We start from the raw sequence: 15,162 nt of genomic DNA, 5'->3' as shown, positions 1-15,162 counted from the left end.
GTTTTAAGTCATTTGTTTTACCTTTATTTTTTGTCATTAATTTAATTGTGTACAGAAACATAATTTATCCAAATTCAGTCAGGAAGATGATACTTCCCATGCTTAGTCTGCAATTTTTCTTTCTCACCCTGCCATTCACTCCTTGCATTCATGCTCACTCACTATCTCTAGCTATCATTGTCTGGGGCTGTCAGTTTAGTCATCAGTGGTGCTACAGCTTGTTCACAACCAGCCAATAACACAGCGACACACCTTCTCCGCCAGCCTCCATTTTTCATCTAACTGCTTCTCATTTTATATATGGTTAATTTTCTGCCTGTAGTTCCTCATGCTACAGCCATGCACACTCTGCACCTCTCCATCACCACCCAGTGTTCTCAGATTCATCATACAACCAGTGACTGGACTTAATGGGGGGATTTATCTTGCTGCTGACCAGATGTCCCTGATCACAAAAATCTTCTTCTGGTGTCCAAGCGCCAAAGACAAAGACCAAAGATTGTTGAATCTTAATCAGCTCAGATCATCTGTTAATCTGTACACTCATATTCTACATCAAATATTATCTTTACTTCATTCTTCTGTCTCTCCTGATTAAACTGTAGCTTTTGTTTTTAAATTAAGATTGGTGGTATTTCATCACAGTGGTGGTGTTACTGCTGGTTTAACTTTTTTCATAAAGAAGCAGATGTATCTGGGCTAATGTGTGGTTACAAGCTAGTAGACAAGCGCTAATGAAATCAAGCTTGTGCCTTCACCAGTCCCAAGCCACTGGCCAGTCATATCCACTGATTATAACCTGATAACATTGAAATCAAGAAGATTTGCTTCATGCACCGAAATCTCTATGAGCGTTTGGACCCTCTTTGTGTCTGTGCCACATTACATTGCCCAACATGCCGCAACACGCAGGCATACTTGGGTCTCTCTTGGAGACAGCAGAGGCTTACAAAAGACCCTTGCTTTAATGGCTCTGCATCTGCAGGCACAGTTGGCAGAGCATCACAACATAATCCACGCCAACCTTCCAAGTACTTTTGGCTTCGGTGGAAGGGAAATTAAGTCTGTAAAGACAACTTTTAAGGTCACCGCCAGAATCCATGTCAACTCACTGAGGTAGAAGAATATTAAATTCCAAGGGACTGGAGGCTTTATTTACTAACAGACATACTGAGTTTTTCTCCTTTAAAACTTAATGATCTTCCCTGTTCAGCAACCAGTTTTACAGTGGTAAAACCAGCCATGCAACTAAAATCAAATGTAATATTGTAATGAAAACAATCTGGTCCCAAAGACAACAGTGTTGCTCTAAAAATGAATTTGAGACAACAGACAGATTTGGGTTTATCTGCTGAGTCTCGGAAAGCTGTCAATGCATTTATGGCAAAACCCCTCTGAGTCTGAATTACTGGTTTGGTTTTAAATGAGGAATAAATCCAAATATGTCTAATTACTTCACTTTATGTTTACTGACATGAAGTAATGATCAAACAGGATGTTCTCTCTGTAACTGTGTGTTGTCACATCACACATTAGCCCTGGTGACACCAGGAAGTACAGCAGGATGTGCTTCAGTATCGAGCACAGGAGGAGGTACTTCTTGTCAGTGTAACTAATGTGTTTTGGTGAAATAAACCAGACAGAGTTTGGAATGATTTTGAGTGAGAGACATTTAAATACTGGGTTGCTACAACCAGTCAATTTACATATAGGATTTAGCTGCATGTAGCTTATCATGACTCAATGCTTAATTAATGCACAGAGGTGGGATGGTAATTTTGAACTATTGACAGAACAGAAAATCAGATGGTGACTTTTTAAAATGATGTGTATTTTTATACACCAGGATTTATAACCAGGATTTCTGTCACACTGAATACATTTTTTGAAGCTGTTAATTAAACAAATTCTGTTTGATTACTAAATGGTACAATGGGGTTGGGGTCATAACTGTTTTCATGAGTGTATGGTCAGAACTGTTGTATTTTCATTGTGATGTTGCTCTACAGTCACATAGAACAGACAACCAAAATACTGGCTCTAGATAGGGCTATTGACACTTCTGTTTCACTTCTGCAACCTCAATGCTAGATGCCACTCAGTTCTTCATACTGGACCTTTAACGTAAAGTTACATGGATCGGGTTTATGCAAGTAAATTTATTACGTAGGTTCAACCCAGTCTTTGAAATCCGGCACTTGGACAGTGACTTCTGGTGTCAAACACCAACAAAAAAAGCCATCATTTACATTGGCATGATACGCGGCTGATTGCTGATATACTTTAACGGCGGCTGGTGGCATCAGGGTGAAGTGCGGCAGGACAACAACAAAAGTTAAGGTGGCAAAAATCTGAGTAGGGTGTGAGGGAGAGGTGGTGGATAGGTCCAACAAACCCTGACCTTCACCCGAGACAGTGGTGTTCATGTCCGTAAGATTATAAACCCAAACCCTGCTCTTATTTCCTAAAACTAACCACATTCTTTTGTTACTTTTGTTTGCTGAAGGACAAAAAAAAGTCAATTTTGAAAGAGACTGTATGTAACCGGTAAATTTCCTGTGAAAACTGTAAAACTGTAAAGTATATTTTGAAAGAAGACAATGCATGTAACAGACGTCCCAGAACGTCAACACCCAATGCCCCCAGGGTACCTTGCATGTCGGATCTGGAAATCCATTACCAAACATCAATATGTGAAAAGGTCGGAGTGAGAATGTGTTGGAAGGTTAGGTTTAGGAAAGTAAAGTTTTGTAGATTAGGTTTAAGCAAGTAAAGTTTAGTGGCTTATATGGTGACAACATAGACGACCTTCGAATAACTCAAAGTCCTCTGGGTTTCATACAGGATATGGTCACCAGTCCCCTGGGGTCCTCTGTTGTTTGACCCATCTACCACCCTAAACTACCTCCTGATGTGTACTCCTTACTTCCGTCAGTGCATTGGTCACTTGATTGCAACTTCCCCAATTACGTGGGTGAGACACAAATTTCTGTGCATTACTTTTTGTGGGTATACCTACAAACAGTTGATGAGAACAGCCTACTCTGTTGGAGCAGAAATTGTGGAGGAGGGGGTATTGTAACTGTATCTTTGATTTATTGCATTTTGTATGACTTTAAATACAATATATATATATATATTTTTTTTTTTAAAGAAAAGAACATGACGTGTATTTACATCATTCAGATGCTGAAACAATGGGTAAATTATGACTGAGAGTAGCTGGCACTTCTGCATAGAGAGGGTGATTTCAATTTTAACATGTTTATACCATGCAACTTCATTCAATTATATGTAAATTGTATAGACTATCGCTCTCAGTCTCCCTTTCCAATCCACTTAGACTGTATGGACATGATGTCACATGTGATAAATTCAACATGTGCTCCCTGAGAAGAAACATATTACCTTTATTGGTGGCAACCACGGTAAAATGATTTTGCTGCCTGTGATGGTCTCAGGTTCAAACATCTAGCATGCTGATACAGATGGTGTTATTGTCTTGTGTATTTTTTGTAGCAGCAGGGGAAATTACTGTTTAACACTCCACACATGGACTACTATTGGTACAATGAAGCTTTGTTCACTGGGTAAGTGTTCACATCTTGCTGTGGGTGCTGCACTGGATCAGCTCTGAGATCGTTATCATGCAATAATCACAGAGTGAAGCTGGCCAGCGGTGTTGAGTAGTTCATCACAGCACGCCAAAGATTTTTAAATCTTCTTTTAATGTAAAGCTGACACTGTACAGAGTGATTTGAGGTCCATCTACACTGTATTTGTTTTCAGTGACCAGAGAACATGCAAAAAGTCAACCACAATGGTCAGACCACAGATGGAGGCACTCTGTCAGCCCATGTCTACTGTCTTCATCTTTTCGCAGTGGGACCGTGCAGAGTGAAAACCATCACAGCCCTGGTGCAGCACAAACGTCATTCCTTTAATGGCCTGTGGTGTCACCAACACACACAGACAAGTAGGCTGGCCTGCCTCCAAAGTGCGATACACACATCCAGACCACACGCCAGATGTGGTTTCTCCGCAGTTAACATTGCTCCATATACAAAGCAGGTTCCAGTGAACATCAGACCCAAGCCCAGGCACCCAGGGAAAACTGATGAGTTCTGGTAAGAGCCAGACCAGGCAGCACAGTGACTCACGTTTGGCATTAAAATGCTCGAGGCTCCGACTTTAAGAGAGCTTTGCATGCACACAAGTAGAACATCCAAGTCTCTATCCATCCATTCTCCTTCAACCTTTGCAGTGATCATTATATTCACTTCATGGTTTTTTAATTACATCCACAGTGAAGCCAGGATAAGGGTTTGGTTTAGTTAGGTGTAAAATACAGCACAGATTAGGAACTTTGTTATAATGACCATTATTACACAGTTTATCTTTGTGTAGCTTCTCACTCATTGTAGGTCTTACAAGATAAATGGGGGTTTCAGTTTAAAAATTAAATATTAGGATCAAAAATAAACACCAATTCATCACACCAACATTTGAACGAGACTAGTGTACCAAGACAGTCATTTCCATTGTTAGTTGTTTGGAGGAACATCACTACGAAATGTGTTTATGTGTTCTTTGTTGGTTCATGTACAAAGCTCTTGGCTTTGCACAGTGCTTAGGAGGGTTACACTCAGTTTAGACCATACCGAGGGTTTAGAGCTTGGGTTAGTCAATGCGGTGGTACAGGCTCTTAACTGAAAGTGGCGTGGTCAATTCTATCTGTACTAGAAGGGTTAATGCCAAATATTTGGTCAATAACTCCAACAGTGCCAAAGTGACTTGACAAGAAATACTTTTATAACTATGACCCAGATCAGTTTCTAACGGGATATCAGCAACTATAATATCCTTTGTTTCACCGAGACTTGGTTGGATCCTGAACAGTGCCATTAGGCCAGGTGACTCTTTTCTATATGCTGATCTGACAGAGGAGAAGACACTGATGAGAGGAGCCTAAGAGGCGTGTGCTTTGCGGTGAATACGGACGGTTGCTTCCTACTCTGAATGACTGCAGAGACAGTTACAGAAGTGGCTGCAAAGTGACGCTGCCCGTATTTGGAAGGAGCAACCACGCGGCTGTCTTGTCGGGGTCAGGATGTTTCAAACTGACTATGACACATCCTCCAATGACGCGAGAGATGGAGCCCATCACAGTCTGGAGCACAATCTAGGACACCACTATCAGCGTCACCAGTGACATCAATGAAATGAATGAGTCTGTGGTGGATTTAATTTGTACAACAACAGAAGCAACTGTTCCAAAAACTACAGTTCAATTGTTCCACAATCAGAAATCATGGAAATCAGAACCATCCAGAAACATGGACAATGAAGCAGCAGCCTACAATGCAAGAGGCAAAAGGGACTAAATGCACAAGTTGAGGGAGCTGATGGGATCGCTTTTCCCAGGAGTTGTACCTTGTATTATTCCATGTGACAAATAAATGATTGACTGATTGATATAAAAGAATACTTTTATAGCAGTACATGAATAAGACCCCAAAATAAAAGACATTTGGAAAACATTCCCCTTGCTACAAGCGAGTGATTTAAAGGTTTTAGTGAAAAAAAAGGTTACAGAACATATTTGGAAAAAATAACTAAACCATCATAATTATTGTATCGAGGGCAATTTTCTGAATCTGCGCAATGGTTTCCATCACATCAGTCAATTACAAAATTAGTGACGCATGCACCACCCAAAGGGTCTCACTTTTGCCCCTTTTATATCTATAAAAAAAGCAGTGCTGGCAGGGTGAAGCGGTGACATAATTTACAGTGAAAAGTGATGCTTAAATATTTGTAGAATGTTTGATTTTTCAGCTTATCAGAGCGTTTCTCAGGCTTTCTTTGGGACTCAGGGGCAGGAAAGTTGGGCAATGTGCCACTAAAGAGTGAGAGAGAGTGTAGGGAGCAGGATTCATGTGCAATATAAAACGCTGATGAAATAACTTTTCATCATGTCAGATGGCGTCCAGAAAAAGACATGCTTAGGGTACCGCAACCATTAGGAGAGATGTGAACAACATGCTGTTGTGGTTGTACCTAAGACATGGGAAAACTGCTCAAGTGAAGTCAAAATCAAGGGCATTCCCATGCATTTCACCAGCGTTTCCCAACTTAAAAAGATCGTAAAGGAACAACACAACTGGAATTTCCTGCTTCTGCAGATTAAAGTGACGTATAAAAAATCCCTCTAAGTGAAATTCGATTGTAGTTGGTTTAACCCCATTTCACAGGGCTCAGTTAAGTGCAGTGACACTCATTTCCGACAGGCACACTAACACACTTCCTTGACATTGTTATGACTTCCTTATGTCCCCCGTAACAGAACTCTTAGGGCCAATTCCGCAGCCAACAGAAGGGAGTTCACCACATGTGATAAGTACCTTAGTTTACTCAGTGTGTGTTCTTAGTGGGTGAACATGAATCAACGGCAGACTGGAGAGAGACTGTGACAAAATGACCCAATCCAGAGATAAGCTGGCGAGTTCTCACACCAAGTAAAAGTGGGTCACACCCTCAAGGAGACACTTTCCAAAAATGTGCTTGTTCAAAACAGTCTAAAGGAACCATGATCTCTGTTTCAGACACTTACTGAGGCCCTAATCATTCAAGAACAACTTCTGTGATCAGATGCAGCTCCCTCTCTGTTTCTGTCTCTCATTCTCTGCACTGTCCTCATCTGGCACCATCTTAAGTGCTTAGAGAAACAAAGAATACAAAAGGTCAACAAGAACAAGAACATAATGTGCATGTGTGCCTGCATTTGCCTTTGTGTGTGTGTGTGCGCATGTACAGAACAACAGACAATAGCTTGGAATTGCTGTGTCACTTGGATCTACATGCAAAGCAGTTTCAGTTCCAAAAATTCCCAAGAAACAGTCATTACAGGAAATTATTTGACCACTAGAGGGAAGAAATAATTCAATTCAAAACAAAGCCACAGCAAAGGAGCATCATGTGGATAATGGGTGCATCCTCGACTTCTCTATCCTTGATAAATTGACACGGAAATCGATCAATCTTGAAGGACGTCCTAATTCCTTAAATGTTCTCTGAGGCGTCAGGAACAAGGAGTGATCTCCGAGGAATCATAAGCGAGGACACATGACAGAAGCCTTCACGGAAGTCATTTATTGACCAACATGCCTCCTTTGCAGATGTCAGTCATTGTTTGGATGCTGCAGCTGATTAAACTCAAGTGTAGCACTCCCAAGTTTTATGTTTTTATTTGTTTTGTGATTGCCCATCTAATTAAAAATCTGAAAAACAAAAGGACCATAAACAACTTTCCTGATTTAATAGGACGATTTTTCTTTTCACGATCTGTTATTTCCCCCATTAAATTTTATTATGGACACAATTAAAGTCAAGGAGGGTGTGTCTTTGTCAGCAAGAAACACTTTTCACATTATTTGTCGTCGTGTTCATGCAGTCACATGTGAGGCTGATAATTACTGAGGGCTGGGTTTGATGAGTTTCAGAATTTCAATTTTCTCTGAAACATTTAGGCTCATAAATAAATTCCAGTGTTCATAACCTGGGCGATTAAATAATGAATTCACAGTCATAACATTAATAAATACAGATGCAAATAATGAATAAATAATCTAAATTTTATAAATAACACATTCTGCTTGTAGAAATGGTTTGTGTGCGTCTGAGCAGGACACAGCAATGTATAATTACAGAACCCAGGTTGTTTTTCACGTGCAGGTGTTTGTTATACAGAGAGAAAACCCTGCTGCTCTGGCAGTGATAACTGTGTGCCTTTATTAGTATGCATGTGCAGTTACAAACTCTATCAAAAGTCACTACAGCTGTTAAAGCCAAATAAAAGCTGATCCAGCTGTGATCAGAATTGGACGTACTTCATTTGATGCTTCAGAATGAAAGACTCATTTCCCTAAAAACAGATTTTCTTGCTTCCTCTCTGCTCGAATGGTTTCCTTGCATGTCTACTTGCATCCCTGGAGGACGGGACTAAGACACAAGGAAAAGAGGAATTGGGATAAACCCACTGTGTTAGCAAACACCTTACTACTTGCACATCCAGCAGAAACCCATGAAATCCCATTATCCCCTTTCTGTCCAATGTAAATCCACTGTTCAATGTAGCCAACTCTGATTCTTCTCTGGTGTGGTACAATTCCCAACAACATATCTAAGTCTATTTGACTTGCTACTGTCAATGTATTACTATAACCAGTCACTCCTTTAGTTCAGATCGCAACCATTTCATGCTGGACAGGTACGCTACAACCAGCTTGTCAGGTGTGCTCAGCGGCATCCTCAGTTCTTTTCACGCTGCAGAAAGTAGTTTTATTTAATGATAGTATTTCAAATATTTGTTAAATAAGCGACTAAGTATTGTGACGATGACAAATTAGTGGCATTTTTATTACACAGAAAATATATTTTCAAATAAACCCACAATACCATGTTAGTGCACATTAAAGATATTGCTCTTCACTATGTTTTTCCACAAGTCCTTATCACAGCAATCCAAGCACAAATAGCTCAAACTTAATGGCACTTAATGAGAGATAACAGAATACTGAATCACTGTAATTCCAGTATCAACACAGCCCATTATGGCCATCACCCTTAAACAAGTCATAGATAATAGGAAAATAATGTTTTGAAAAGGGAAAATCAACTAAAATATTGCCTCCTTTTATGGTATGTGAAATAACGGAAAGGTTAAGACGTGTCATCAGTATCGAATGAAAAGACCCTACTATCTGAATTCACTTAAATATTTTACATAATTTTCTTCAATGATTGATTTGAGAGAGGAACAATCAAGTGGCTTACAAGCTTAGAAAGTTACCGTTCTCCCCACCAACACAAGGCGTCAGCCATTAGGTTCAGTTTATTCATCTGAGCATTTATGTCCTTCACTTAGAGTGCATACAAGGAAACATCTTGTCTTCAAGTATAATGAAATAATCAGAAAAAGTAAAAAGTAAAAAGCTACTTGTCCTGTATAATTTAGGAAAATCAGGTGTATACTCTTTAAGAATGTAAAGGTCCTGCCTGATTAACATTGAGAAAAGACTTACACATTGGTGACACAGCACTAGGCAGGCCGTGCCTCTGAAAAACAAACTGGCCAACAGTGAAAGGCGATGGTAAGGGAGCATGGCTCTGGACTTAGTCTTGGCTCAAAGCATCAATCTCACAGAGCAACATAAATATCAGCTTCAGTTGATGAGGGTTCTTTAAACTGTCAGAAAGCCCCATGAGACGTAAAATAACTGCCGCAATAACTAGTGTCATTAAATAATTATGTAACTGATACACCTCTGTCTGACATGTTTTGTGCCAGCAATTGAATTCTACCATTATGAGTAGAGGGAGAGTAAGTCCCTAAGCATAAGACCTTTCTAGTGTCACTGACTACATCTACAGTTCATCTACATAAATGCTGTGTTTTAGAATGCTGAATCTCCCGTCTGCACAACGAATTCATCCTTGGGTATTCATGACCTGAAAAAACCTTGAACCTTGAGGAAGCTGCAGCGGTTGCGGTTGCTGCAGTGAACACGCAAACAAGCCGGCAGATATTTTAAGCGACAATGGTGGTCAAAGGTTGGCTGTAGTTTTTCGTTCAGGTGCAATTTGCCATTAAGAAGAAGAAGAAGAAGAAATGTTTAGATCCTCATTTCTAGTAAGTGTACAACAGCCATGTTCGATTTGAGACAACCCTACCTTGTCAAAATTCATGTACTATGCAAGTAAGTGTATAGTGTACACAGTAAACTACATGTAAATGTACAGCAACCTTTTATATTAAAGAACAAGACTTTACGGCCACGTTAGCAACTGAACTTAGGCACAGTGGTGCTTTGAGCTAAATGCTAATGCTAGCAAGGCAATATGACAATGTAAATATGCAACTCTCACCATCCATCCATCCATTTTCATCCGCTTATCTGGGGGGCAGCAGGCCAAGCAAAGACGTCCCTCTCCCCAGCAATGCTTTCCAGCTCCTCCTGGGGGACCTTGAGGCGTTCCCAGTCCAGATGAGATTTGTAATCCCTCCAGCGTGTCCTGGGTCTACCCCGGGCCTCCTACCAGTGGGACATGCCCAGAACACCTCCAAGAGGAAACGACCAATAGTCATGAAAACCGAAACTTATTCGATAGAACATTAATCGATATTGTAACTAGTTTTATCCAGCATTTCTACATCTAGCTGATGGGTACGTGTAAGTGTGAAAATACTATCTATCTAAACTCTCATACCCAGTTACACACCATGGATGCTTTTGGTCAAACAAAAAGCCACTGTCTGATTGTGCAACGCAGAGTGGGTCAGTTATGAGATAAAAAACAATTACAGAAAGACAGTAACAAAACAGAAAGATGGAGCCATATGAAAGAGCACGCAAGAGGTTTGGAGCAGATTGCTTAAAATAAAGACAGGAGAGCAAAATGAATAACAGGAGCAGCTGTTTTGCTTAACGTATTCTGACCACACAGTCAGACACATTGTGCCGTGCTGGTCAGAGACAAAACACGTTCTTCAGGAACTCTGAGGTCGAGCAAAGAGAAAATGTATGTTGGATTATATGCAAGTAGCCTTTTCTGACTTCTCTGGTTTGTTTAACAACATTATGCCCTAAGGCATTATGTCCTTAAGGTAAAATAATATATTAATACAAAATTAGTATCAACACCTGGTAGCTTTGTTGCGGTGCAAAGTTGCTTATTGGTTCCACAGTCAACAAATTGTACTCTTTAGTCATAAAGGCACATAGGCCTGCTCCGTAAGCAGTGTACGTATGTTCAGTTGAAAAGTCATTACATTCCCTGTGCAGCTGCTAAAAATTGCATGCCAGGTCGGATGTTTACCTAGAATGAGATCACATCAGATAAATCCCCAGCACTCCCAATGTCACAGAGTCAAGTATCACTACAATAGCACAATAATGTAAAAGTGTAAATGTAGATTTTGACACACATCAAGCGTCAATGACAATTCCAAAATGAAACCCAAATTGATCACCCTCCAACTTCTAGGTAGTAATGTTTTTCTTTGTCTTCTAAAGTTACAAATTTGAGCAACAGTCGTCCAAAAGCTGACCAATATAATAGCAATGTGTTGTTGGGAGAGAGGGCCATGTATGTTTCATCTGTATGGGCATATAAAATAGCTAGGTTACATACATACAGTACTGCAGTGAGGTCAACGGGTGTGTTATGAAATCTGTCAGTAAGACTTATGGTTTGAAGCAGTTACATTGAAAACTTCAATCAAGGAAAAATAAATAACTTTTTTTTTAGGTTAAACTTTTTCTATAATTACAGTTTCATTTTTTTAACCCCATAAATGTAATAGGTAATAGAAAAACATTTAGTACCTACAGTATATTGAGTCCCATTCTAATAAACGGTGCAGTAGACCTATAAATTATATCTCGAATTTGAGAATAAAGTTTGACATTTATAAGAACTAGGTCTATTACATGATTGAATTTGTATGAGGTAATGCTTACTAGAACACAGATGCAATAACTGACTAAAAAGGCACTAAAATGTAAATACAAATCTTCTTATATATTTAACCAACCTGAACATAAACTGCCGTACACGGTTGCGTTTGTTGATGCAGTCACTCAACTGATGACTCTTCCAGATAAAATGGTTGTTGTCTGCATTGTACTCCCCCATGTAATGATCCAACCAGCTGCAACAAACAAACAAAGTATAGAAGCTTTTGCCTCAGGCACACCATACCACTATGCCCTGTGCAACCCAATCACCAGAAAACGTGCTGGCATTGTTAGTTTGTGCAAACCACAGATAGGTTACATTTGTATGTTATTATGTAGCAGATATGTTGAAACTTTATTTTTCAACAATGATGTGGTCATCATGTGGATAAATTTAGGCACAAAACCCAATTGGTTATGGTTCGGAAAGGGTCATGTTTGGGCTTTAAAAGATGGTTTTGGTGGCACTATCCCAGCAGGAAACGCAGCAACATCCTGGTAGAAAACACTTGTTGTGGCACTATCCTCGATGAAAAAACAGCGGTGGGTAGCCCAAACCACCCATGTTTGGCTGCTTAAAAGCCACCAGAAACACAGCCCTGACTATCTAAAAAACAACCGGTGTTGTTGTTTGCAGCAGACTGTGTTGCATCCACTGTCCCATCAACCTCCCGATGACTAATTTAGCTCCTATACTATGAAACGTTGATATGATACCATATAAAGTGTACAAAATCTATTTGAGGTTTGCAGAAACATTAAATGCCAGCATTTCCTTCTGGCGATGGGCTGCCCCATATGCAACCTTGACTGGTCAACATTCAGCAGAACTGCTCATGAAGCCACTCAATTACTTAAAAAAATTTTATTCTTTCATACAGTAAGCCATTTTGAGAACCCAGTCCCTAGTTTACTCTGCAGTCTTATATGGCTAGAACTGTACACAATGCAGCTGTGATACATGGAAATTATCTACAGCTCTCTTAAACTGCCATCTATTACAGAGATCAGACAGTATATGCCTGAACAGACGTGCGGAACAGTGGTGGCCTAAGATGTGTAGAAGCTGGCTTGTGATACTGAGGGCGCCAACACAGGCATACAGTAGTTAACTTGAATTTGAGCCACACCACCCATCAAAATATTCACAGTTTACAACAACTGCAATTCAGAGCAGGCATATTAAAGGGATTGCTTGGACTTGTTCAAGTTTATCCTAATATGTTACTCTCGTGGGGCACAAAATCCACAGGACTTGTTTTGTGGAAATCCACATTCTTAATTTTATCCAATATGAAGATTCAGCAGTCTGAGTTAGCCAAATCAAATCATTTTCTTCGTCATAGTACTTAAGTGTGGGTTTATTGCTGATTTTTTGCCTGTCAATGCAACTTTCAGGAAATAAAGCTAGTTTTTCCTGAATCTAGAGAGAGGTCCGGTGTCATGGCGGCGGCGTAGGTAACTCGGCGTCCACTCTCCTTAAACTTTTGAAAGAAATACACGACTGCACGGCTATTTTTGGAACATTTGATGATCCAGATTAACGCACAAACTTTGCTTAAGTAAATGCCGGGTACAATACAACAAACTGCCGCTAAACAAGACAGGATGGCTCATTTATACAAAGAGCTTGGCGAGGAGAACTCGGCCCTGACAAAACTCATGGAGGACCTCCTGACAAAACACTTCACAGAGGCCGAGAAGAGGTCAGAAGCTCGTGCCAATAGACTTGAAAAACGCATTGATGGCATGAATGCTATCTTGTCACGACACACCGAAGAAATCAAAGTTATTTGCTCTGAAACAGCGAGCCTCCAGGAGCGTGTCACTAACGCTGAAAAGTCTGCAGCTCTGTGCCAGAGAAACCTGCAAGTCTACGAAGCCAAGCTCACGGACATGCAAGACAGGGCGCGTTGAGACAATCTTCTCATTTTCAACCTCAAAGAAGGTACCGAGGGCCCAAACCTTCTAGCTTACCTGACCGAGAATATCCCAAAGTGGTTTGCAGTCTTCGGGTCTGCCTCACCGGAGCTGATGAGAGCCCACCGCCTTGGTCATCTAACCAAACCGGACTCACGGAACACACAACGCACACGACCGCTAATTGTGAAATGTCTTCGCTACACGGATAGAGATCGTTTGCTTGGCGAGGCAAGGAAAGACCCTCCGGAGGTGGCTGACATTCATCTGAAGTTCGCCGCGGACTATAGCGAGGCTACCACCAGATGCCGCAAACCTTGCTATAAAGTGATGCACGAGGCTCACATAAAAGGCTTCCAGGCTTTCCTGCTATACCTGGCGATAATCAAGCTTTCTCGGGGAAGCAGCACTTAGACCTTTGCCGAGTCGGGCGAACAGTTTATAGCTTCACTAGACAAGGAGTGAAAGCTCCGGTGAGGGGGCGTATAAGTCTGCTCCTTCATGGATACTGGTGTATTTTTTTGTTTTGGGGGTATGGGACTGTTCTCCCTCTGAACGAAGTTGGTTTTAGGAATAGGTGGACGCGATGATGGTCGTATTACTTTTTGCAAAATAGTTTTAAATGGCATTAAAATAGCTCTAATATGTGTCTATGCCCCTAACTCTTTTGACCAGCATTTTTATGATTCTATGGCCTCCACATTACTAGACCTTCCAGAATACCAAATTTTGATAGGCGGCAATTTTAATGCAGTATGGCTTCATGACATTGACCGGACAGGTTTAAGAGGAAGTGCAGAGCAACAGCGAGCATCTACTGCCTTGCAGAAATTAGCTAATGATGATGGAGTAATCGATGTTTGGGGAACGATGAATCCTTCCGTTAAGGAATTTTCTTTTTTTTCTGCCAGACATACAGTCAGGTCCCTAATTTTTTGGACAATGATACAGTTGTCGTCATTTTGGCTCTGTACACCACCACAATGGGTTTTAAATGAAACAATGAATACCTGCTTAAAGTGCAGACTCTCAGCTTTCATTTAAGGCTTTTTTCAAAAATGTAGTATGAACCGTGTAGGAATGACAACCATTTCTTCACACAGTCCCCCAACTTTAAGGGCTCATAAGTATTTGGACAAACTAACATAATCATCAATTAAACAGTCAGTTTTAATACTTGGTTGCAAATCCTTTACAGTCAATGACTGCCTGAAGTGTTGGACACATAGACATCACCAGATGCTGGGTTTCTTCCCTGGTGATGCTCTGCCAGCCCTTTACTGCAGCCGTCTGCACTTCCTGCTTGTGTTTTGGGTGTTTTGCCCTCAGTTTTGGCTTCAGCAAGAGAAACGCATGCTCAGTTGGATTCAGGTCAGATGATATGACTTGGCCATTGCAGAACATTCCACTTCTTTGCCTTAAAAATGTCTTTGGTTGCTTTTGCAATATGCTTCAGGTCAATGTCCATCTGCACTGTGAAGCATCGTCCAATGAGTTTTGAAGCATTTGGTTGAATCTGAGCAGATAATGGTGCCCCAAACACTTCAGCTTTCATCCTGCTGCTCTTGTCAGCAGTCACATCATCAATAAATACAAGAGAACCAGTTCCACTGGCAGCCATACATGGCCATGACATAACAGTACCTCCACCATGCTTCACTGATGAGGTGGTGTGCTTTGGATCATGAGCAGTTCCTTCCCTTCTTCCTTCTCTTGTCTTCCC

The sequence above is a fragment of the Epinephelus lanceolatus genome, chromosome 4 (genome assembly GCF_041903045.1).
Source record: "Epinephelus lanceolatus isolate andai-2023 chromosome 4, ASM4190304v1, whole genome shotgun sequence".
Classification (NCBI taxonomy): Eukaryota; Metazoa; Chordata; class Actinopteri; order Perciformes; family Serranidae; genus Epinephelus; species Epinephelus lanceolatus.
The sequence above is the reverse complement of the archived record's forward strand: the minus strand, read 5'-3'. Positions refer to the sequence as shown.